Source organism: Bos grunniens, chromosome 26 (assembly GCF_055505025.1).
Source record: "Bos grunniens cultivar Pamir isolate PY7600 chromosome 26, Bosgru_T2T1.0, whole genome shotgun sequence".
Classification (NCBI taxonomy): domain Eukaryota; kingdom Metazoa; phylum Chordata; class Mammalia; order Artiodactyla; family Bovidae; genus Bos; species Bos grunniens.
In genome coordinates this window covers 41124942-41149242 of record NC_141190.1, presented here as the reverse complement: position 1 = coordinate 41149242, position 24301 = coordinate 41124942, and the positions used below count along the sequence as shown (strand labels likewise).

Genomic DNA, 24301 nt, shown 5'->3' with positions numbered 1-24301 from the left:
GTGTTCAAGTCATTATGAGCTGATTGTTGTTGCTGTCGTTTAGTCTATCAGTCATGTCCGACACTTTTGTGACCCCATGGACTGTAGCCCGCCAGGCTCCTCTGTCCATGAGATTTCCATGCAAGAATACTAGAACGGGTAGCCCTTCCCTTCTCCAGGGCATCTTCCCAAGCCAGGGTTTGAATCCTGTCTCCTGCATTGCAGGGCAGATTCTTTACAGCTGAGCCAGCAGGGAAGCCCTTATGAGCTGCTACCTAGTAGCAATCAGACAAGGTGAGGGAGGGAGTAGGGAGAGGGCTTGCTAGAGGGCTGAGCACCATTTTGCTTCCTAACAGCCGTGTGGATCACTGCAATTCATTGCAACAGGGAAAAGGGGATGTCCAGCTTCCCGGTAAGACCTGATTACAGATCAAAGTGCTCTTCCAACAGGCTGAGAATTCACGGGTCATGGGATGCAGGCTTTCCAGAAGGTGTTGCTAAAGGTACTAGTGACCATCAGCTTAGTGCCCATCACAGGCGATTTCCTGTCTGTTTACAACTTGGTGCTTCTCTGCTGCGAGGAAGAAGCTGCATTCTCCTGGCACAGTCCTGGGGCTAGAACATGACCTCTAGGGACACACTGAAGCTCATTCAGTGTCCTTGATTTGCACAAAGGAGGGTGCCTCCCAGTACCAAAAAATGCTGCAGAAATGGGAATCCGTCAAGCAGCGTAACCTCCCGGTGGGCCCGAGGCCAACCTTTCCAACAACTTGAGGGTTTGTATCAGAAGGAAAGCAAAGTAGTCCTTGAATGGGAGTCCATGCAAGACTGCAAGTGAAAATACAGAGTGAAACTTGATCAAACCTGGCGCTCCTCTCCCAGGCTTCCTTGGGGCGGAGGAGATTGCTATAGACTGGAAAATGTAATTTCAAGGGGCCCTGGAGAGAGACAGCAATAAAGACCAGTTTGTTTTATTGCACGTTTGGAGGGGAAAGGCTTAGGAAGTGCCTTAATGGATGAAATGAGAGATGGTTCTAGAGGACAGAGCCTGATAAAAGGAAGGCGGCCTGAGCTCTCAACAGGAGAGGTCATGCCTCTTTAATTTGGTGGAATTCATGAAGGTTTTACTGTAACTGCAGCCCAGCAGAAATCAGGGGCTGTTCCAGTTCTCTTTATCAGTGCTGATGAAGCAGAGATGAAAAAAGCCTGTATGTAGCTAGTTGTCAGATAAACAGTGATGTGCTGCTGGTCAGTGTTTAACCAGGGGCTCTGGGGGTGGGGTGGAGGCAAGGTCTGGTCCATCGTGTTTGCTGATTTCTTTGGTGTAAATAAATGCTCCTACTGTGGCTGATTTCAAGCTTCCAAGGTGATGTCACTGAACACAGATTTGGGAAGAGATATATGCAGAGTGGGTTCTCATGAGCCTTTATAGCGCAGCTCCAGCCCAGCCCTGCTTCAGCAACCCTGGCAGTTCTTTCTGTGCCTTTGATGTGGGGTGAAAAGGGAAGAGGAGGATGGCTCCTCTGATTGTCCTTCCTCGGACGAGAGTGAGAACCTGCTTCGGGATGCCATGCCAAGCTGTTTGAGGTGGCACGAGACTAGGGTGGGGGGAGGGAAGGGAGCGGAGGGGCGGGGCGGGGCGGGGGTCCAGGTACAGGCCACTCGCACCCAAAGCTTTGATTTAAAATTCTAATGTTTTCAAATGGTTCCCCAGGCATCGGAAACATTTCAGAGAAATTCCAGGAAGCCCAGAGGATTCTGAACAACACAGTGTTTGAATAGCAAAAGAATACTGGGTCTTTAGGGAAAAGTGCCCATTATTGGAAACGGACTCTTTTTAATGATGTGTGTGTTGACCGCGGGTAACCGGATCAACAGGGGTCACGGGGTCGTCCCTCCTGTAGCTGGTGAAGATTGCTTAGAAAGGACTGGCTTTTTCTGCCATTGGAACTCCTTTCCCTTACTCCATATGTCTTGAATATTTTTTTTTTTAAAACCAGACCTGAATTAAAATGTTCTGTCTTATTACCACGAAAAGGACAATCATACCTGTCAGATGGAGAGTGCGATGTTTGGTCCATTTATGGGGCACCTTTCCTTTGAGTGTAGGGTTTCACCTCTTTGGGCCTCAGAGTACTGACAAGCAGCCCTGTCTGCTCCCCAGCAGCTACCAGAAAGGCATGTCAAGCGCAGGTCCCTTGATCCTTCCATGGAGCTGGCCTGCGCTTCGGGTGTTTGAGGCAGATTCTGATTGAACAGTGTCTTCTGTAGCTAATGAATAAATCAATGATTACAATCCTCAAATACAAACACCCATATCTCCACCCCCTCCTTTAAGAAAAACCCGTTAAAAAACTATAAAAAAGGAACATCTACTGTTTAATGGCTTATTCTTGCTTGCTATTTCCCTCAAGCCTATCCCATGCTTAGTGGAAACTTAATGTCTTTTATTTTTTGGGTCTATTTTTCAATAGGCTTCCCTAGTGGCTCAGACGGTAAAGCATCTGTCTGCAAAGCAGGAGACCTGGGTTCGATCCCTGGGTTGGGAAGATCCCCTGGAGAAGGAAATGGCAGCCCACTCCAGTATTCTTGCCTGGAAAATCCCATGGACTGCGGAGCCTGGTAGGTTACCATCCATGGGGTCACAAAGAGTCAAACACGACTGAGCGACTTCACTTTCACTTTCACTATTTTTTAATTATTTTTAACAAATTGGGGTATAATTGCTTTACAATGTTGTGTTAGTTTCTGCCGTACAGCAGCGTGAATCAGCCCCATGTGTACCTGTATCCCCTTCCTCTTGAAGCTCCCTCCCACCCCATCCCGTCCTACCCCTCTAGGTCACTGCAGGACAGTGAGTGAGCTCCCTGTGTTATGCAGCAGCTTCCCACTAGCTATTCATTCTGCACATGCTACTGTATATACGTCAGCGCTACTCTTTCAGTGCATCCCATCTTTGTCTTTTAAATCTAATGACTGGAAAACCAGGAGGTTACTTAGGCAGTTTATTCTACATATATTTATCTCTTGTTGCTGTTATTCAATTGCTAAGTCGTATCCACCTCTTTGCAACCCCAAAGACTGCAGCATGCCAGGCTTCTCTGTCCTCCGCTATCTCCTGGAGTTTGCTCAATCTCATGTCCATTGAGTTGATGATGCCATCCCACCATCTTTTCCCATCACCCTCTTCTCTTCCTGCCCTCAATCTTTCCCAGCATCAGGGTCTTTTCCAGTGAGTCAGCTCTTCACATCAGGTGGCCAAAGTATTGGGGCTTCAGGTTCAGCATCAGTCCTTCCAATGAATATTCAAGGTTGATTTCCTTTAGGATGGACTGGTTTGACCTCCTTGCTGTCCAAGGGACTCTTAAGAGTCTTCTCCAGCACCACAACTTGAAAGCATCAATTCTTTGGCGCTCAGCCTTCTTTCTAGTCCAACTCTCATGTCCATACATGACTACTGGAAAAACCATAGCTTTGACGATATGGACCTTTTATATTAATTAGTGCTGGAGAAATAGATAGGACCTGGTTTCAAGATACGCATTATTTAAAAAAGAATATAGTGTCTGGAAGGAGTTGAGACTTAAGCCAGGAGGCAGGAGGGAGGCATGGGCAGTTTTTCATCAGAGGCAGATACAGAGCTGGGCTCTTGGAAAGCAGTATGGGAAAGATGGGTTGGAAAGTGAGACTGTGATAAACGTACACCCAAAGTTCAGGATAGAGGTCACAACAGTCCATGCAGGTGGAGATGGTGAGAAGGGATAAGAGGAGCTGAAGAGAGGGTGAGTGCTCTCATCCAGAGAAACATAACTGTGAAGAGGAACTATTTTGAGGGCAGGATGATGAGTTCAACTGAATCGTCAAGTTTAAAGGGAAGTGGGTAGAGATGTATACATTCTCCATGGGTTTCTGCTGTTTCTGCACATTTCTTGAGCAGAGATGCTGATGATTTTGGTTCCAGACTCTTTTTTCAAGGATTTGTGTGTTCTTCTGGAGCACAAGCTAAGTTTGTTTGCTGCTGCTGCTAAGTCGCTTCAGTTGTGTCCGACTCTGTGCCACCCCATAGATGGCAGCCCACCAGGCTCCCCTGTCCCTGGGATTCTCCAGGCAAGAACACTGGAGTGGGTTGCCATTTCCTTCTCCAATGTATGAAAATGAAAAGTGAAAGTGAAGTCGCTCAGTCGTGTCCTACTCTTAGCGACCCCATGGACTGCAGCCCACCAGGCTCCTCTGTCCATGGGATTTTCCAGGCAAGAGTACTTACCGTCCAGTAAAATAACGTCTACCCTAAAGATCAAGCAGCTTTGTTTGTAGTCCGGTATGAAAATGAAGCTCATACTACCTGCTGCTCTGTACCAGCAATAATGTCCTTGGTCTCTGACTTGGGAGTCTCGTGTCTTCTTCTAGCATTAAGGAAACTGTGGTAGGCTCACGGGTGTGCTTGCAATTAGTGCAAAACCTCAAACCTTCTGCAGTTCTGGAATAGACGCTTAAGTCTAAGTAGACTTTACATATCATTTAATTGAATTTTCTTGGATTAGGGATGAGGAAATTGAAGGCAAAGTGACTTATTCCAGGACATGGAGCAAGTGGGTGGAGGAGGGGGCCTCTGAAGGCAGGCAGGCTTCTGATGTAGGAGTGGTGAGGGCATCCTGGTCGAAGGACATGCTGCCAGCAGAGGCGCAGAGAGCCCTCTGGTTGCTGTGGGTAGTGAGAGATGGAGAGACACGATTGGACCAGATTGTGGCGAGTCTTGAATGAGCACCTAAGGGGAGCTTGGGATGGTTTTAGAGGAGAAAGAGGAGCATATAATCAATGCTGCTCCTCAAGACATTTGAAGTGGCAAGAAGATGAGGGCTTCAGTTGGTTCCTGGATGGTCATGGGAGGAGGGAAAGGCAGGCACTAGCTTGAGTCCTGCTTCCCTCTTTTCTTTCATCCTGTCTACATGCTGGCAGTTTTGTATTCATTATCTAGCATTTCTCCTCATTTGTGGTCTTAACACGATTTAAAATACCTCAGCCTGGACTATTAGACTTAAACGTGTGCACTGGACGGTTACCACCCACACTCTAGTGGCAATCGATTGCTCAACTTGGGAAGAAACACCCAGAGGTGATCAGTTAGTATTTGAAACGTTATTCCCAAGGGTGCCCCCTGTAAGTAGGTACTGTAGGCTTTAGGCATCTTTGTTGTCATTGTTGCTGTTTATGCACTTAGTTGTATCAGGCTCTTTGCGCTCCCATGGACTGTAGCCCGCCAGGCTCCTCTGTGCATGGGATGCTCCAGACAAGAATACTGGAGTGGGTTGCCATTCCCTTCTCCAGGGGATCTTCTTCTTGGATCTTCCTGTGGATCCAACCCATATCTCCTGCATTAGCGGGCATATTCTTTACCACTGAGCCACCATGGAAGCCCCTTAGTTATCTTTCAGTTCAGTTCAGTTGCTCAGTCGTGTCCAACGCTTTGCGACCGCACGGACTGCAGTAAGCCAGGCTTCTGGACAATCAAAACCAGGGCTGTTGTTCATAGCATAATGGATGAGGGAAATTGCTTTCCATTGGTGAATTATGTGTTTGATGTCTGGAGACTGGACTGTGGTATGAAACCAGTGTCTCCCCACTGTGTCAGCATGTAGAGGAATGTGCAGGGAGTCCAGCAGTCTATACCCAAGCTTGATTCTGAGCTGGCCCAGTCCAGCTAGTGCTTTGGAGGAGTCTTACTGCCTGTGTCTAAGGAGTGACCTTGGGCATGACTTTGAATGACACTGACCTTTCATGCAAGTACCACTGAAGCACCTGAAATGAAGACAGCTGGTTAAGACCCTGAGCTCCCAAAGCAGGGGGCCCAGGTTTGATCCCTGGTCAGGGAACTAGATCCCACATGTGGCAACTAAGATCCCATATGCCTAAAGATCCCATGTGCAGTCAAATAAACAAATTGCCTGAAACAGTCAAATAAATAAATAGATATTAAAAAAAAAAAAAAAAAAGAACGAGCAACTGACACTTCCTCAAGTTTGCAGGAGAGCTATGTGATCGTTTTTCTGTCTCTTTGCTAATAAATGTTTATATATGGGCCACAATCAGTCTGAAACTAACTTTCATTGTAACCTAGAAGGGAGGTTATGGGGAGGAAACCCTAGCCCCATTTATATCTAATTGTTGGAGACTACTGATACTTTGAAAAGACCTTTATGTAGGGAAAGATTGAGGGCAGGAGGAGAAGGGGATGACAGAGGACGAGATGGTTAGATGACATCAATGACTCAATGGACATGAGTTTGAGCAAACTGTGAGAGAGAATGAAGGACAGGGAAGCCTGATGTGCTGCAGTCCATGGGGTCGCAGAGTCAGAAATGACTGAGCAACTGAACAACTGATACTAGACCAAAAGAACCTCATAATTGAGAATAATAGATTATCAGCCTGCAACGCTCCCCTTTGAGGTAGATACTACCAATACCTTCACAGTCCAGGCGAGAAAACTGAGAATGGAGAACGGGACCAGCTTGCCCAAGGCCACACAGCTAGGAAACGCCAGCTCCAAGGTTCAAAGTGTCACCTTCACCTGTTCTGCTAAAGCAAAATGTATCTGTCACTCCCTCCTCATCATGAAAATTTAATTTGTAGCAGGGAAGGAGAGGAGATTTGCTATTTAAAATACATGACTGTCAAAGGTCTATATTTTTAGAATTCATTGCCGGGGGGCAGATGAAGCTGTGTACAGGACAGGCCCTCTGGCTTTCACTCATCTCTTCCAGCCCTAGGGGATCCAAATATAGATTTTTAACATTGGTGTCTTTCCCTCTGGTTTATTCTGATCTTATTTTAAGGGCAAAGAAGAACGCTGAGCTCGGCTTGGCTAAAATTGGAATTTACCTGCCTGGTGTGTTTTCCTCTTATAAGTTAATGTTAGTCTTGGTTCTCTGAGAGTAGATTAATGAGTCCTCTAACTTTCACTGTAGGTGGTAGATGCCTTCCAAGAGCTACTCTCCTTTATTCCTTGATAAGCTTGGTCTAAACCAGCCATGGAAGTTCTATGCTTCTTAGCTGGTGAGTGATTTATGAGAGCACATGTAACCTAGTCTTGGCCAATAACGGGGAGTTTGTGAGGGATTTTGGGAAAGATTTCTTTCCTGATAAAAGGCAGAGAACATTATGAGAAGAAAGCCCTTTGCTCCTACCCTCTTCCTTCTTGCACAGATGGGACACTGTCATGTGAGGATATGATGTCTGGCGCTACAGCAGTCATCTTGTGACCATGAGGGTCACCAACTTGTAGGGATAGCAGGACAGAAAGGATAGAAAGAGCTGGGGTCTTTGGTGGCATTGTTGAACTATCTAACCAATTCTGAGAAGGCTAACCTGCAACCCAATTGTGGGAAACTAGTAGTTTAAATCATTTTCAGTTGAATATTCTGTTACTTGTGGCTGAGAGCATTTATAAATGAATAATTGTTCATTCAGTCCAGTCAGTCACTCAGTCGTGTCCGACTCTTTGCGACCCCGTGAATTGCAGCACGCCAGGCCTCCCTGTCCATCACCAACTTAGTAAGGAACAAATCAAGGCAAGAGTGACTAATTCTCTCAAAGAATAGTCATCTCTGATGAAAGATATGTCCTGAGACCTTGATTAATCCCATTATCATGAATCAATGATAAGACCAGCAATAAAACATTACTAAAACATTGAAGGGACTTCTTGTCCTAATAAGGAATATTTTGGCTGAAAATGACTGAAAAATCGATGAAAAGAGTGTATTGACCTAGTAAGTAAAAGATGGAGAAATGTAAGCTTCCGATATGGCTTGATCCAGGGCTCAGTGATGTTATTAAGCCTTAGTTTCTCTCTATCGCTCAGTTCTGCTCTTCTTAGAGCTGACTAAAGGCCCCAAGTGGCAGCAAAAATGCTGTCATCAGTTAAAGGTCCACAGTCTCCGTGGTTCAAGTCCAGCACTAAAAGGATAAGTTCCCTCAAGGGTCCCAGCAAGGCTCATTGTTTCCATTGACTCCAGTGGACTGTGTGATCCCCAAGGAATGTGATGCTTTGATTTAGGCCTCAGCCACCTGTCCAGCCGTGGTGCAAGCGTAGAGTCAACCTCACCTGAAAAGGCAGAGGCTGCCCATGAAGAAAGCCTGCTTTTCCCAGGAAACTGGGACTGTTACAAGAAGAGGAACGGGAAGTGGATGGCAAAAACTGCAGAGGTCCACTCTGCCCCTCCACATCTTTTAGCAAGTTTGTTTTCTGCTATTTCTTCAATATTCTTGTTTTTACACAATGTGCACTTTTAAAAATTCCATCATAAGATTCCTTTTCAGTGTCATTTTTCTTGAAGTTTTTTATGTGCTGAGCAGAAAACCGGCTACAGATATGAATGCAGAGAGGACTCCTAAGACCCTCACCAGCCTAAAGGTGCACCAATTAAAATTCATGCCCTGGAAATTTACAAATCAGCACAGGGCATGCAGCTTCTGGCTTTGCTCTTAAGTTGTTGGAAGGATAAGTTTATAAAGTGACAAAGAACTTCAGTGATGGACATTCTTCTGTGAGTGACAAAAGACTGGGAAAGATGGCAGATGGCGGAGTGACTCAACTTCTCACAATTTAGCAGAAAACAGTGAACGCCTCTCTCCCTGACAGCTGTGACAAAGCCAAGGGTATGTCTGAGGGAGGCCACTGAAGACCCTCAGGAACTGCTGAAGACAGTGGTGTAACCTGCAGTGCTGCATCTTCTGGAATATGGGACTCATTTCTCTTGTTGTTTAGTCGCTTCAGTCGTGTCCAACTCTTTGCAACCCCATGGACTGTAGCCTGCCAGGCTCCTCTGTTCGTGGGATTTCCCAGACAAGAATTCTGGAGTGGATTGCCATTTCTTACTTTAGGGGGGTCTTCCCAGCCCAGGGATCAAACCTGTGTCTCCCACACTGCAGGCAGACTCTTTACCATCTGAGCCACCAGGGAAGTCCTCACTCCCAAGCTCCTGGGATTGTTGGTAGAATTCAGCTCCTTGTGGTTGCAGGACTGAGGTCTCTGCTTTCCTGCTGGTTGTCAGCTAAAGGTCACCTGTAGTGAGTGCCTTGCCATGTGCCCCCCTCCCTGGCCCACCTAAAGTGTGGCAGTGCCCTTCTTCAGGGCCAGTCATCAAGCAAAATAAAATATCTCCCTTCTGTCTGCTAAGACAGAGTCTTATTTGTTGTTCAGTCACTAAGTCGTGTTTGACTCTTTGGGACACCATAGACTGCAGCATGCCAGGCTTCCCTGTCCTTCATTATCTCCTGGTGTTTGCTCAAACTCATGTCCATTGAGTTTGTCCGCCCCCTGCCCTTCTCCTCCTGTCTTCAATCTTTCCCAGCATCAGGGTCTTTCCCAATGACTTGACTCTTTGCATCAAGTGTCCAGTATAGGACAGAAGTTCAGGAGCTTCAGCTTTAGCATCAGTCCTTGCAGTGAATATTCAGGGTTGATTTCCTGAGTAATTTAATTATACGAGTGACTATCTCATAACCTTTGCTATCTAACATAATCGAATCAAGGGAGAAACAGTTTACCATACTCACTGGTCCCACCTACTCAAGGACTGTGCTGGGTGTGGACACCCAGGGGCAGGAATCTGGGTCCATGTTGGAATTCTGGCTTGATTTCTCCCTGTGATGGCTGATTTGTGTTGTTAACTTGGCTGTGCCAGAGTATACCCAGATATTTGGATAAATATTATTCAGGTGCATCTATGAGGATGTCTCTGGATGATGTATATCTACAGATAGCCCTTTAGCCCCGTTGGTGTTCAGGAGAATATGTGTGTGTGTGCTCAGTTGTGTCTGACTCTAGACCCCATGAACTGTAGCCCACCAGGCTCCTCTGTCCATGGAATTCTCCAGGCAAGAATACTGGAGTAAGTTGCCATTTCCTCCTCCAGGGGATCTTTCCGACCCAGGGGTCAAACCCTCATCTCTGTGTCTCCTGCACTGGCAGGTGGATTCTTTTTTTTTCTTAGGTAGATTCTTTATTACTGTGCTACCTGGGTATGGAGGATAAAAAATCAAGCCTCAAAAGAACTGATGCTGTATTTTCCATTTAGAGTCTGTGACTGAAGGCAGAAGACAGAGGTCCCAGCTCGAAGACAGTTAGGCAAAAAGAAAGAGGTTTTTCTCACTCATCCTTCTATTCTATCCCACCTTACTGGATTGAGTGAGGTCCACCCATATTGGGGTTCTCATGGTTCTGGCCCCAGGATTCTGGTTGAATACAAGCAGCCCCTAAAGGCTGTTTATCCCTTGGTATCTTTTGCTGCTGCCTTTGTACCTGACTGTTCTAATTAGTCCAGTAGAGTTTGAAACTGTTGACCAAAATGTTTGGCTTCTCTATTTATGATCACCCTCAAACACTAAGTGATTATTCAGTGTGCCCTGGGTATAGAGCGCTTCCCCAATGGTCCACAGGATGCTGAAACAGGCAGGTCCCAGAGATTTCTCGGTGAAACTCTAGGGGTACAGGCAGGAGGCTGAATCCTGCAGGTATTAAGTGAAGGATGCACAGGTAGCCCAGGTGGCCACAACTAAGGAAGCATGGAATTAGGCTGGCTCTGTGGCCTTGTGACCCATGCAGCTGCCCCATGCTTAGAAAAGGCCCACATCTAGTTTAAGTCTCTGCTCTTGTCATCTTGATATTCTTCATAATTTTTGAACAAGGGATCTTGCATTTGCATTTATCCATGGGACTCAGGTATTTTATAGTCTGCCTTGCATAGGTTTGTATTGTGTGGCTAGCTCAGTTCAGTTCAGTCACTCAGCCATGTCCAACTCTTTGCGACCCCATGGACTGCAGCACGCCAGGCCTCCCTGTCTATCACCAACTCCCGGAGTTTACTTAAACTCATGTCCATTGAGTTGGTGATGCCATCCAACCATCTCATCCTCTGTCATCCCCTTCTCCTCCAGCCTTCAATCTTTCCCAGCATCAGGGTCTTTTCCAATGAGTCAGTTCTTCACATCAGGTGGCCAAAGTATTGGTGTTTCAGCTTTAGCATCAGTCCTTCCAATGAATATTCAGGACTGATTTCCTTTAGGATGGACTGGTTGGATCTCCTTGCAGTCCAAGGGACTCTCAAGAGTCTTCTCCAACACCACAGTTCAAAAGCATCAATTCTTCGGCCCTCAGCTTTCTTTATAGTCCAACTCTCACATCCATACATGACTATTGGAAAAATCATAGCTTTGATTAGATGGACCTTTGTTGGCAAAGTAATATCTCTGCTTTTTAGTATGTTGTCTAGTTGGTCATAGCTTTTCTTCCAAAGAGTAAGCGTCTTTTAATTTCCTGGCTGCAGTCACCATCTGCAGTGATTTTGGAGCCCCCCAAAATAAAGTCTGTCACTGTTTCTATTGTTTTTCTATCTATTTGCCATGAAGTGGTGGGACCAGATGCCATGATCTTAGTTTTCTGAATGTTGAGTTTTAAGCTGACTTTTTCACTCTCCTCTTTCACTTTCATTAAGAGGCTCTTTAGTTCTTCTTCACTTTCTGCCATAAGGGTGGTGTCATCTGCATATCTGAGGTTATTGATATTTCTCCCAGCAATCTTGATTTCAGCTTGTGCTTCATCCAGCCCAGTGTTTCTCATAATGTACTCTGCATATAAGTTAAATAAGCAGGGTGACAATATACAGACTTGATGTACTCCTTTCCCGATTTGGAACCAGTCTGTTGTTCCATGTCCAGTTCTAACAGTTGCTTCTTGACCTGCATACAGATTTCTCAGGAGGCAGGTCAGGTTGTCTGTTATTCCCATCTCTTTTAGAATTTTCCACAGTTTGCTGTGATCTACACAGTCAAAGGATTTGGCATAGTCAATAAAGCAGAAGTAGATGTTCTTCTGAAACTTTCTCGCTTTTTTGATGACCGAACTGATGTTGGCAATTTGATCTCTGGTTCCTCTGCCTTTTCTAAATCCAGCTTGAATATCTGGAAGTTCACAGTTCACATACTGTTGAAGCCTGGCTTGGAGAATTTTGAGTATTACTTTGCTAGCGTGTGAGGTGAGTGCAATTGTGTGGTAGTTTGAGCCTTCTTTGGCATTGCCTTTCTTTGGGATTGGAATGAAAACTGACCTTTTCCAGTCCTGTGGCCACTGCAGAGTTTTCCAAATTTGCTGGCATATTGAGTGCAGCACTTTCACACCATGCATCATCTTTTAGGATTTGGAACAGCTCAACTGGAACTCTATCAGCTCCACTAGCTTTGTTTGTAGTGATGCTTCCTAAGGCTTACTTGAGTTTGCATTCCAGGATGTCTGGCTCTAGGTGAGTGATCATACCATCGTGATTATCTGGGTCGTGAAGATCTTTTTTGTATAATTCTTCTGTGTATTCTTGCCATCTCTTCTTAATATCTTTTGCTTCTGTTGGGTCCGTACCATTTCTGTCCTTTATTGTGCCCATCTTTGTATGAAATTCTCCCTTGGTATCTCAAATTTTCTTGAAGAAATCTCTAATCTTTCCCATTCTATTGTTTTCCTCTATTTCTTTGTATTGATCACTGAGAAAGGCTTTCTTATCTCTCCTTGCTATTCTTTGAACTCTGTATTCCGATGGGTATATCCTTCCTTTTCTCCTGTGCCTTTCACTTCTCTTCTTTTCACAGCTATTTGTAAGGCCTCCTCAGACAAACATTTTGCCTTTTTGCATTTCTTTTTCTTGGGAATGGTCTTGATTACTGCCTCCTGCACAATGTCACGAATCTCCATCCATAGTTCATCAGGTACTCTGTCTATCAGATCTAATCCCTTGAATCTATTTCTTACTTCTACTGTATAATCGTAAGGGATTTGATTTAGGTCATACTTGAATGGTCTAGTGGTTTTCCCTACTTTCTTCAATTTAAGTCTGAATTTGGCAATAAGGAGTTCATAATCTGAGCCACAGTCAGCTCCCTGTCTTATTTTTGCTGACTGTATAGAGCTTCTCCACCTTTGGCTGCAAAGAATATAATCAGTCTGATTTCAGTATTGATCATCTTGATAATTTTTGAATGAGGGATCTTATATTTTCATTTAGCCCTGTGACCCAGATATTTTATAGTCTGCCTTGCATAGATTTGTATTGTGTGATTTGTAGGAATCAGGTAAAACAGCATGAAAAAATGGGGGAAATAAAAATTTGCTGTATGACACAGGGAGCTCAAATCAGGTACTCTGTGACAACCTAGAGGGGTGGGTTGGGGTGGGAGATGGGAGGGAGGTTTAAAAGAGAGGGGACATATGTATACCTATGGCTGATTCATGTTGATATAAGGCAGAAACCAATACAATATTGTAAAGAAATTATCCTCCAATTAAAAATAATTTTAAATTAAAAATGGGGGAAATACATAAAGCAGGATAAGTACTTTTATAATCTGAAAGCTGGTCTCATGTCTGTAGTGAGAGAGATGCCTGGGTGTTTCTGTGGGCCTGGGGACAAGCTGTTGAGGTTTCCTACCAGGGATTGCTAGTTTAGGGTGAAGCAAAGGGAACTCGGGCTTCCCGGGTGGCGCTAGTGGTAAAGAATCCTTGCCTGCCAATGCAGGAGACATAAGCAACACAGGTTTGATCCCTGGGTCAGGAAAATCCCCTGGAGGAGGGCATGGCAACCCACCCCAGGATTCTTGCCTGGAGAATCCCCTGAACAGAGAAGCCTGGTGGGATACAGTCCATAGGGTTGCAAAGAGTCAGATATGACTGAAATGAGTTAGCACAGCAGCACAAAGAGAACTCACAAGGAGCCCATGGTTTGATAAGGAATAAAGACCCTTAAAGAGAAGTATAATAGAGACTCATGTTATGAGCCCAGGGATTGTGGGAAAGTGGAGAAGTGATCTCTACCCACCCTGGGGAAGGGTGAATTCCCTGAAGGAGCTGAAGCCAGAGCCAAGCCTTAGAGGATGAACAGAAGACAGGCCAGCAATGGGTGGGAATGTAGCAGGGTGTGTGTTGTGTGTGTGTGTGTGTGGGTATACATGCACTGGGGCAGGGAAGCTATTCTAGGGAAATGTAACCCCATGAACAAAAACATGGAAGTAAGAGAACCATGACACCCGACCTCTATTAGCATCTTGTAAATGCCATTCTATGGGCAGAAGAAATGCAATTGGGAGGGCTGATGGTGAGGCCTCTGGCAGGCTGGTTGTGAATGATTGGGACGTCACCCTATAAGTGGTGAGGAACGACCCACACTATACAGCAGTGGAGACTGAATCTGCGCTAACCTGCCCACATTTGCAGAGTTAATAGCAAAACTGGCTTGGTAGTCCAGGTCTGGCCAATTCTCAACTAATGTTGTCAGATTTAGCAAATAAAGATAGAGGATGCCCTGTTAAATGTGAATTTCAGACAGACAAGATGTAACTTTTTAGGGTGTATGTTCCATGCATTATTTTGGATAAGTGCATGGCGTGCTAAGTCCCTTCAGTCATGTCTGACTTTTTGTGACCCCATGAACTATAGCCCACCAGGCTCCTCTGTCTGTGGGATTCTCCAAGCAAGAATACTGGAGTAAGTTGCCATGCCCTCTCCCAGGGAATCTTCCTGACCCAGAGATCGAATCTGCATGTCCTTGCAGGGGCATTCTTAACTGCTGAGCCAATGGGGAAGCCCATTTTTGATATACTTAAAATTATTTGTTGTTCATACAAAATTCAAGTTCAAGCGGAAACCTAAATCTGGCAACCCTCCTCCAAACCCCTGTTCTTCCTCCTGCTCCGTGTTGGTCCACCACTTTCAATGCTCTTCCCTCCAAGAAAAGATCCATGAGAGATGTGGGAGAATAAAACATGAGATGAGGAGAAATAAATGTCCAGAATATGCAGAATTGCAGTCTAAGCAGAATAAATATCTTTCCCGGTTGCCTATGTCAGGGACCTGGGATTTAAATTAACCAGAGAGAGTGTCCACCATCTCATTATCTGAATGCTAAACAGGGGTTTCTCTAATTTCATGCACATATGGAAGGACAGTGAATGAGTAAGTGAGTTAATCGCTCAGTCGTGTCTGACTCTTTGTGAGCCCATGGACTGTGGCTCACCAGGCTCTTCTGTCCATGGGATTCTCCAGGCAAGAATACTGGAGTGAGCTGCCATTTCCTTCTCCAGTGGATCTTCCCCAATCCAGGGGTCCAGCCTGTGTCCCCTGAATGGCAGGCAGATTCTTTACTGTCTGAGCCACCAGGGAAGCTCCAAAAGATGAACGATCATTAAATTTTAATGAACTCCAGACAAGCATGATTATTTATGTAAAAATTAATTCTACTCTTGCAGATAGGGAGGACAGAGAAGCAGGCTATTTGACACTGGGATTATTTTGTCTTTTTTTTCATCCATTATATTTCAGGAGCTTTAAAATCTTTAAAGACCACCTCAGGGGCAGGTAGAGATGTCACTGATAGCTTTAAGCATTTTCTATTGTGTAAAAGAAAAAGAGGAATTCCAAATATGGAAGGCCATATTTTCCAGTGCTCCAAGCCACTTTAAATACTCTTCAAAGGAAGTGCCAAGAATAAGAATGAAGTTTGTTTTTTTTTTTAATGTCTCCCTTATTATGTTCTTGCCTTCTTAAGATCTTAACATGCCTGTGTCAGATGCAAGTAGCTTTTTACTATCATCTTGAAACAGAATCAGGAGACATTGACTCTAGAAAAATGTAGACGACTCTTTTCTTCTTCTCTAAGTAGAAATAGCACATTATGGTTAGCATATGTGTCTCTCCCTTTCATGTGCTCCTTTTGATTACATGTTCTGTCTCTCTAGGTCTTTGTAGTCGAAAACGTGAGGCTTTGCCTTATAAACACCGCAGTCCTGCAGAAACATCTTGGCTGGCGTTACCCCGAGAAGCGTGTCTGCCTGGCTTATAATCGTCAGTGCCGCACGTTTAGCTCGGGTGTCGAGAGAGTGCCCGTCTCTAGGCTGTATTGCATCCTCCCGCCTGGCTGCATTGCACTGTTCCTTTTCCCCTTGTTTGGAATTGTTTTCGACTGGGCAGGAAAGCGATGATTCCTTGATTCCTGTTCCTGGCTGTGTCAACATTCACTACCTGCAGTCTTCCTCCATTCACCTGTAAGTCAGGGCTAGTAATACCCCCCCTCTCAAGGTTGTTGCAAGCACTGAACTCCACATGCACATACAGCTTGCGTGAATTCCTCACGGCCGCCAAAACAAATTGCTACCCACTTGGTGGCTTCCAACAGCAAACACTGATTGTCTCAGAGTTCTGGAAGCTGGAAGTCTGAAATCAAGGTGTCAGCAGGTCCGTGTTTCCTTGGAAGCTTCTAGGGGGAGATCCTTCTCTGCCTTTTTCAGCTTCTGATGGCATCATTGCCATCTGCTTAGTTGTGACGTGGCCTTCTCCTCTCTGTGTCTCTTACAAGGACACCTTCATTGGGTTAGTACCCACTCAAATCCAGCATGATCTCACCTTTTTCATCTGCCAAAACCCTATTTCCAAATAACGTCCCGTTCCGAGGATCTTGGAGGACATGAGTGTTTGGAGGGCAGTATTTCACCCACACTACGCAGCTTCTCGAGCAATGCTGGACTTCAGAGAATGGAAGCTCCCTCTTCTATCTCTACCATCTGGGCACAGGTTAACTAAGCCAGAGTTTTATGTAACTTTCTCAGTCCCTCTAAAGAATAGGCTATTTACACATGGCCCCAGAAAACGCCTTGTAGAGCCACTGGCCAGTTGGTTCCTCTGCCAGTTGGTCTGTGCCAGACGCTGGGAGCCAGGGACAGGGTGACCGACGTCCTGGCCCTTCAGGAGGCCACGGTCTAGTGGAGGAGAGTGACATGTAAATAAGCAAATACAATGCTCCTATTTATTAGGCTGGCGCGCGTCCAGGACTCCATCCAGAACAATGCTTCCAGAGCTGTTGGCATCACCCGGGGTTCCAGGAGCCAACTCTACCCCGGCTCTCCCCGCGGCTCCTCAGGCCTCGCCCTCCTGCCCCCGCACACAGGGCTGGCAGGTTACGTTCAGGTTAATCTCAGTCATCGCATTTATCCAGACCCTTGTCGACTTGCTGATTTTGCCCTTTATCTTTATTGGAAGCATCTCAGCTGGCTTGCTGCTCTTTCACTTTTTTCCTTGGTGATGGATTTCTACACCCCCTTTCAAAAGACAAAACAAATTGTTTGTTTAACCTCCCCAGGAATAAGTGGGCCAGGGGTGGTGTGGGAAGGGAAGCGTACTTATTTTTCTTGTGGGCAGGCCTTCCTGGGTATTTCCAAAGAGACTCTTGACTGACTCACCTTATTTCATTTTCCCCATTGTATTAAAAAAAAAAAGTCGCCTCTCTGATTCTTCCTTATCCATCCACCTTTCTTTTCTTTCTTTTCTGCCCCATTCCCCCATCCCATGCGCTTCCATTGTAAAATGTGGCCAACGTGTACTTCCATACGGCTTATTTAAAAAATTTTTAGAGGTCAGTGCATGGGGCTCAGAAGTCACTTCAGATGTCACTTGACAACAGACAAATGACTGTTACGTTATTTGAATGGGATGAGGCGCTATGTTAGAAGTTTAGGTCTGTTGGCAAAGCTCAGAAAAACGAATCTTTTGGGGAAATCTCTAAGGTGATGCTTCTCAAAACCCTGACTGCATTGGAATCACCTAAGTGGAGGTGCTTGTTAGAAATGCTTAGTCCACCCTGGAGATTCTGATTCCTTAGGCCCAGGGGGAAGGCCCAGCCACGACATGTTTTAGAACCTGCCCAGCTGCCTGACACACAGCCAGGCTTGAAATTCTGATGCCCAGGGTGTACCCCAGATCCATCAAACCAGACTGTCTGCTGTGAGACCCAGGGATCACTGTTGTTGTGGTTCAGTTACTAGGCTCTGTTCACCTCTCTGTGACCCCATGGACTATAGCATGCCAGGCTTCTCTGTCCTTCACTATGTCTTAGAGTTTGTCCATTGCATCAGTGATGCTATCTAACCATCTCATCTTCTGCTAACCCCTTCTCCTTTTTCCTTTCCCGGCATCAGGGTCTTTTCCAATGAGTCAGCTCTTTGCACCAGGTGGCCAAATTATTGGAGCTTCAGCAACAGACTTCCAGTGAATATTCAGGGTTGATTTCATTTAGGATTGACTGGTTTAATCTTGCAATCCAAGGGACTCTCAAGAGTTTTCTCCAGCACCACAATTCGAAAGCATCAGTTCTTTGGTGCTCAGCCTTCTTTATGGTCCAACTCTCACATCTGTACATGACTACTGGAAAAACCACAGGTTTGAGTACATGGATCTTTGTTGGCAAAGTGATGTCTCTTTTTAATACACTGTCTGGCTTTGTCATAGCTTTTCTTCCAAAGAGCAAGCATCTTTTAATTTCATGGCTATAGTCACCGGCAATCACTCCAGTATTTTTGCTTGGAGAACCCCATGGACAATATGTATGAAAAGGCATCACCGAGCTTGGCTTTAAACCTACCCAGGAGATTGCAATGTGTGGCCAAGGCTGAGAAGCCCCACCCAAACTCAGGCTTGAGCTGGAGGGCAGGTTGAAAACATGGTGGGCGCCATCCCCGGACTCTGATGCAGCAGGGGCGGGGTGGGACGGGGGTGGGAGGGAAGGTCTGAGAACTGAGATTCCTCACCGATTTCCAGATGCTGCTGCTGCCGCTGGTCTGAGACCACACTCTGGGGACCACGGCCATAAAGCCAAGTTGCTTTCCCCTAGGTCACGTGTTCTTCCAATTTTCTGCGTCTTCTCATCACCCTCTCCATCTGCTCTTCCCTTCAGTCCATTCTCATCAACTGAGAGACCCTGACATTTCTTCTGAGCCCACTGACCCTGGGTTTGTCCTCTGGCCCCTCTGCTGGTATCTTAAGGGGCAATGCAGAGCAGACTTGCAGGAAGAGAGACCTGCCTTTTTTGGTTTTCTTTCACTCTGGGTGCGGGTCCAGTGAGTTCTCCTGGAACCAAATTCCCCGGAAACTACTCCCCTTCCCTGGATGGGGCTGGACTATGTCCCAGGGCCCAGTGAGGATCCAGTCTTAGCACAGCTCAGGGATCCAGTCCAGACTGGGGGCCAGGGGGCACCTGAGCCTGCTGTAGGTGTGGGCAGCTGATGGGGAATCCAGAGGAAGATGGAGGGGGGTGGGGGGGGAGCTCTGGGCTGCAGAAGCCACCAACCTGGAACTTTCAGAAACCGGGAGCCCAGGAACCCTGTATTCATGGGTGTTCTGCAGGGTTTTAGGCAGGAAGCCAGTGATGCCATCTGAAAAGGAGCTTGGGACAAGGCGAGGGCTGGCCTGGCTGCTGCAGAAAGGAGCTGTCTCTCTTTGTCTCTCACCTCCCCAGGGTGGATAATTTGCCGTCCAGACCTGTGGCCTGGGAGCCACTTAATTTAAAGGACATGATCCTGTGGTCATCATAGAGGCTTCCAATATCCTCCCCATTTTTAGCCTATGGGACAGAAGCAGCAAATGTCAAAAGCAACACTCCTGGGGGGAATAGAAGGGTGTCTTTGTTGAGCACCAGGCTTATCTGACAGGCCATCACAGTCTTCAGGCAGCACAGCCTCTCTACCTGTTTCTCTTGGGCCAGGTAAGCCTAAGTCCTGAAATCCTTGTGGAGTTATCTGTGGAGGAGGTGGGCTCTGTTTGAGGGGGAGGGATGCTTGGGAGGGGACAGGGCAACCAGGAGGCCAGCTGCACCAAAAAGGGGACAAGGGAAGACACAGGGGTGTCTCCTGGCTCCCAGGCCAGGGGTGTTCTACTCAGGTTTCCTTTCTGTTAGGGCGTCAGTTCAGTTCAGTTCAGTTCAGTCGCTCAGTCATGTCCGACTCTTTGCGACCCCATGAATCACAGCACTCCAGGCCTCCCTGTCCATCACCAACTCCCGGAGTTCACTCACACTCATGTCCGTCGAATCGGTGATGCCATCCAGCCATCTCATCCTCTGTCGTCCCCTTCTCCTCCTGCCCCGAATCCTTCCCAGCATCAGAGTCTTTTCCAATGAGTCAACTCTTCACAAGAGGTGGCCAAAGTACTGGAGTTTCAGCTTTAGTGGGTTAGGGCCTCAGGGTGCCTTAAAGCTGCCACGGCCAGCCTATGGCAGCCTGTGTTGACCTGGGCATGAGATCTGGCTTTACTGTAGGAGAGTCTGTTCATCTTGTGTGAGTAGTGAGGAGAACATTCCAGAAATCAGGTTCACTGTTCCTACCAAGAAGACTGGAACCTGGGGAAATGGCTTCAGACAGCATCTCTTCTTTCCGGTAAGAGGAGATAGGGTTCCATAGTTTTCAAACCTATTTCCCCAGGAAGCCAGTGAAGGAAAGAGAAGGATGAAACCTGGCTGGAGAGACCCATCTCGTCACTCTGCACATACCCATTGCACACGTCTGCTCCGTGCCCAGGATGGTTGTGGGTGCTGGTGATGCTGAGAAGGATGAGAAGACAGGGTCTCTAGCCCCTAGGACAGCAGGTCTCAAAAGTTTTGGTGTAAGGACCTTTCATACACTTATAAATTGGGATCCTGTAAGAACTTTCCCTTGGGGGTTATATTTGTCAGTGTTTATCATGTTAGGAATGCAGAGAAATGTTTAACATATTTATTTTTTAATTCATTAAAAAAATAACCTCCATACACATCAACACAAAAAAACACTTTAATGAGAAAACTATATTGTCTTTATTCTAGACAACTTTTTTGGATTGTAATTGATATCTAATAAGCTGTATATATTTAAAATGTATTCATTGATGTTTGACATAGATATATACCCTGAAACCACCACAGAACATCCAACATCCTAACCCCACAACCACTGATCTGCTTTCTGTCACTATGTATTAGTTTGCATTTTGTAGGATTTATATAAATGGAATTATACAGCTTGTAGCCCTTTTCCCCCAACTTCTTCCACTCAGCGTAATTATTTTGAGATTCATCCATGCTGTTGTGTGTATCAATAACTCATTCCTTTTTACTGCTGGGAAGTATTCCATTCTATGGATTTACCACAGTTTGTTTATTCATACATCTGTGGATGAACGTTTAGGCTGTTTCCAATTTTGGGCCTTAGAAATAAAACTGCTATAAATATTCATGTTCAAGTATTTATATGGACATATGCTTCTTTTTCTTTTGTGTAAATATTAATATGTAGGAGTGGAATAGTTGATCATATAGTAGGCATGTGTTTAACTTTCTAGGAAACGGCCAGACTGTCCTCCAAAGCAACTGTACCATTTTACATTTCCACCACTAGAGTTGAGACTGCTAGTTCTTCCCTATTTTTGTCAATATTTGGCGTGGTCAGTCTTTTGAATTTCAGCTGTTCTAACTGATGGTGGTATCTCATTGTGGGTTCAAGTTGCGATTCTCTAACAACTAGTGATAATGTGCAGCTTTTATGTGAATTTCATGTATGTCATTTTTGCTGAATTTCTGTTTAAATACTTTGGTCATTTAAAAAATTGGGCCGTGTTTTATTGTTGAGTTTTGAGAGTTAAACATATATATACATATAGGATTATAAAATATACATATATTGGATATATATATATATGTTGGATTGCTGTTGTTGTTTTAGTCTCTAAGTAGTGTCCGATTCTGCAGCCCCATGGACTGTAGCCCACCAGGCTCTTTCACCATGGGGTTTACTGGCAAGATGCTGCAGTGGGTTGACATTTTCTTCTCCAGGGGATCTTCCCTGACCAGGGATTGAACCCACCTCTCCTGCTTTGCTGGCAGATTCTTTACCACTGAGCCCCCAAGGAAGCCCTGTATTCTGGATATCACTCCTTTAATAAAAGGTGCTTTGCAAAGTTTTCTCCCAGGCTGTGACTTGTCTTTTCATTCTATTAACATCATCTTGAAGAGCTGCAGTTTTATTTTCAATGAATTCCATTTTATCAATTTGTTCTTTCATGGACTGTGGTTTTGCTGTCTAACCTCACAAATATTTGCCTAGCTCAAGTTTACAAGGGGCTTCCTGGTGGCTCAGGGGTAAAAAAGCCACCTGCAGTGCGGGAGACGCGGGAGACACAGGTTTGATTTGGGGGTGAGACGATCCCCTGGAGAAGGAAATGACAACCCACTCCAGTATTCTTGCTGTGAGAACTCCACCGGCAGAGGAACCTGGTGGGCTACAGTTCACATGGTTGCAAAGAGTTGGACACGACTGAACACGCATGCACAAGGTTACAAAGATTTTCACCTGTGTTTTTTTCTAGACATTTTATAGTTTTAGGTCTTACATATACATGACACATTTACACTTAATTTTTATTTTTTTAAATTTAAAAAAAAATTATTTATTTTTTAACTGAAGGATAATTGCTTTACAGAATTTTGTTGTTTTCTGTCAAATCTCAGCATGAATCAGCCATAGGTATATATATATCCCCTCCCTTTTGAACCTCCCTCCCATCTGCCTCCCCACTCCACCCCTCTAGGTTGACACAGAGCCCCTGTTTGAGTTTCCTGAGACATACAGTAAATTCCCATTGGCTATCTATTTTACATATGGTAATGTAAGTTTCCATGTTACTCTCTCCATACATCTCACCCTCTCCTCCCCTTACACTTAATTTTTAAATTAAACTTTTAATTTTGATGTAATTGCATGCTCACATGCAATTCTAAGGACTAATGCAGAGAAACCTCATATACAGTTTACCCAATTTTCTTCAATAGTAACACCCTGCAAAACTATAGTAGAACGTCACATCAATGATGTTGGCACCGATACAGTCAAAATACAGAACATTTCCATCACTACAAGGATCTCTCCTATTGCTCTTTTATAACCACACCCACCTACTTTTCTCAACCCCCGCCTCCTTACAACCACTAATCTCTTCTCTGTCTCTATAATTTTGTCATTTCATGATTGTTATATAAGTGGTCTTAAACAGTATGTAACCCTTTGGGACTGGCTTTTTTTTCATGCAGCCTGGAGACATTACTTTGCCAACAAAGGTCCATCTAGTCAAGGCTTTGGTTTCTCCAGTAGTCATGTATGGATGTGAGAACTGGACTATAAAGAAAGCTGAGGGCTGAAGAATTGATGCTTTTTGAACTGTGGTGTTGGAGAAGACTCTTGAGAGTCCTTGGACTGCAAGGAGATTCAACCAGTCCATCCTAAAGGAAATCAGTCCTGAGTGTTCATTGGAAGGACTGATGTTGAAGCTGAAACTCCAATACTTTGGCCACCTGATGTGAAGAGCTGGCTCATTGGAAAAGACCCTGATGCTGGGAAAGATTGAAGGTGGGAGGAGAAGGGGATGACAGAGGATGAGATGGTTGGATGGCATCACCGATTCAATGGACATGAGTTTGAGTAAACTCCAGGAGTTGGTGATGGACAGGGAGGCCTGGTGTGCTGCAGTCCATGGTGTCACAAAGAGTTGGACACAGCTGAGCGACTGAACTGAACTGAACCGAATCCCTGGAGATTCATAGATGTCTTTGAGTATATCAATGGTTTATTTCCTTTTATTGCTGAGTATGGATATACCATGATTCATTTAACTATTCACCCATTGAAGAACATCTGAATTGTTCCAGTTTTTATAGAAAAACTTTATTATAAATAATACTACTATGAACATTTGTGTGCAGTGTTTTATGTGAATATGTTTTGATTTTTATGGGATAAATGCTCCAAAGTGCAAATACAGGGCTGTATAGCAGTACATGTTTAGTCTTGTAAAAACCGACAAATTGTTTCTCTGGTGGCTCTACTGTTTCGCACTCCCAGCAGCACTTTATGAACGATCCCGTTTCTTTACATTCTTCCAGAGTTTGTTGCTGTCACTACTTTTTCTTTTAGCCATTCCGATAGGATGTGTAGTGATAGCTCATTCTGATATGATTTGCTATAGGTCCCCAAGATTTTCTCCTACGTCGTTTTCTAAAAGTACTATAGTTTTGTGTTTTACCTTTACATTTGTGATCCATTTTGAATTAATTGTAAAATGTGTGAGATGACCTAAGGCTATCCAATTGCTCCAACCCCGTTTGTTGCAAAGGCTGTCCTTCACCATGAATTGCTGTGTATCTTTGTCAAAAATCAAGTGGGCATATTTGTAGGTATTATTTCTGAGTTCTTTATTCTGTTTTATTGATTTATGTCTGTCCTTCCATCGATCTCACACTCTCTTGATTACTATAGCAGACGATGAGATGGCTGGATGGCATCACTGACTCGATGGACGTGAGTCTGAGTGAACTCCGGGAGTTGGTGATGGACAGGGAGGCCTGGTGTGCTTCGATTCATGGGGTCGCAAAGAGTCGGACACGACTGAGCAACTGATCTGATGGTAAGACTTAATATAGGATAGAGTGAT

General features: G+C 45.1%; 1 long non-coding RNA gene across 5 annotated transcripts; it reads left to right on the top strand.

Moving 5' to 3' along the window:
- Positions 1–232: 232 nt before the first annotated feature.
- On the top strand, positions 233–24043 carry LOC147344444 (uncharacterized). Of its 5 annotated transcripts, XR_015155678.1 has the most exons (4): positions 244–391; positions 15757–16062; positions 20266–20446; positions 22905–24043. It is a non-coding gene; the product is annotated as an uncharacterized LOC147344444 (long non-coding RNA). The 5 variants fall into 5 exon arrangements; XR_015155681.1 differs by lacking the exons at positions 20266–20446; positions 22905–24043 and adding an exon at positions 12174–12278 and having other exon boundaries at positions 234–391; positions 15757–17254; XR_015155680.1 differs by lacking the exon at positions 20266–20446 and having other exon boundaries at positions 22905–24041.
- Positions 24044–24301: the final 258 nt, after the last annotated feature.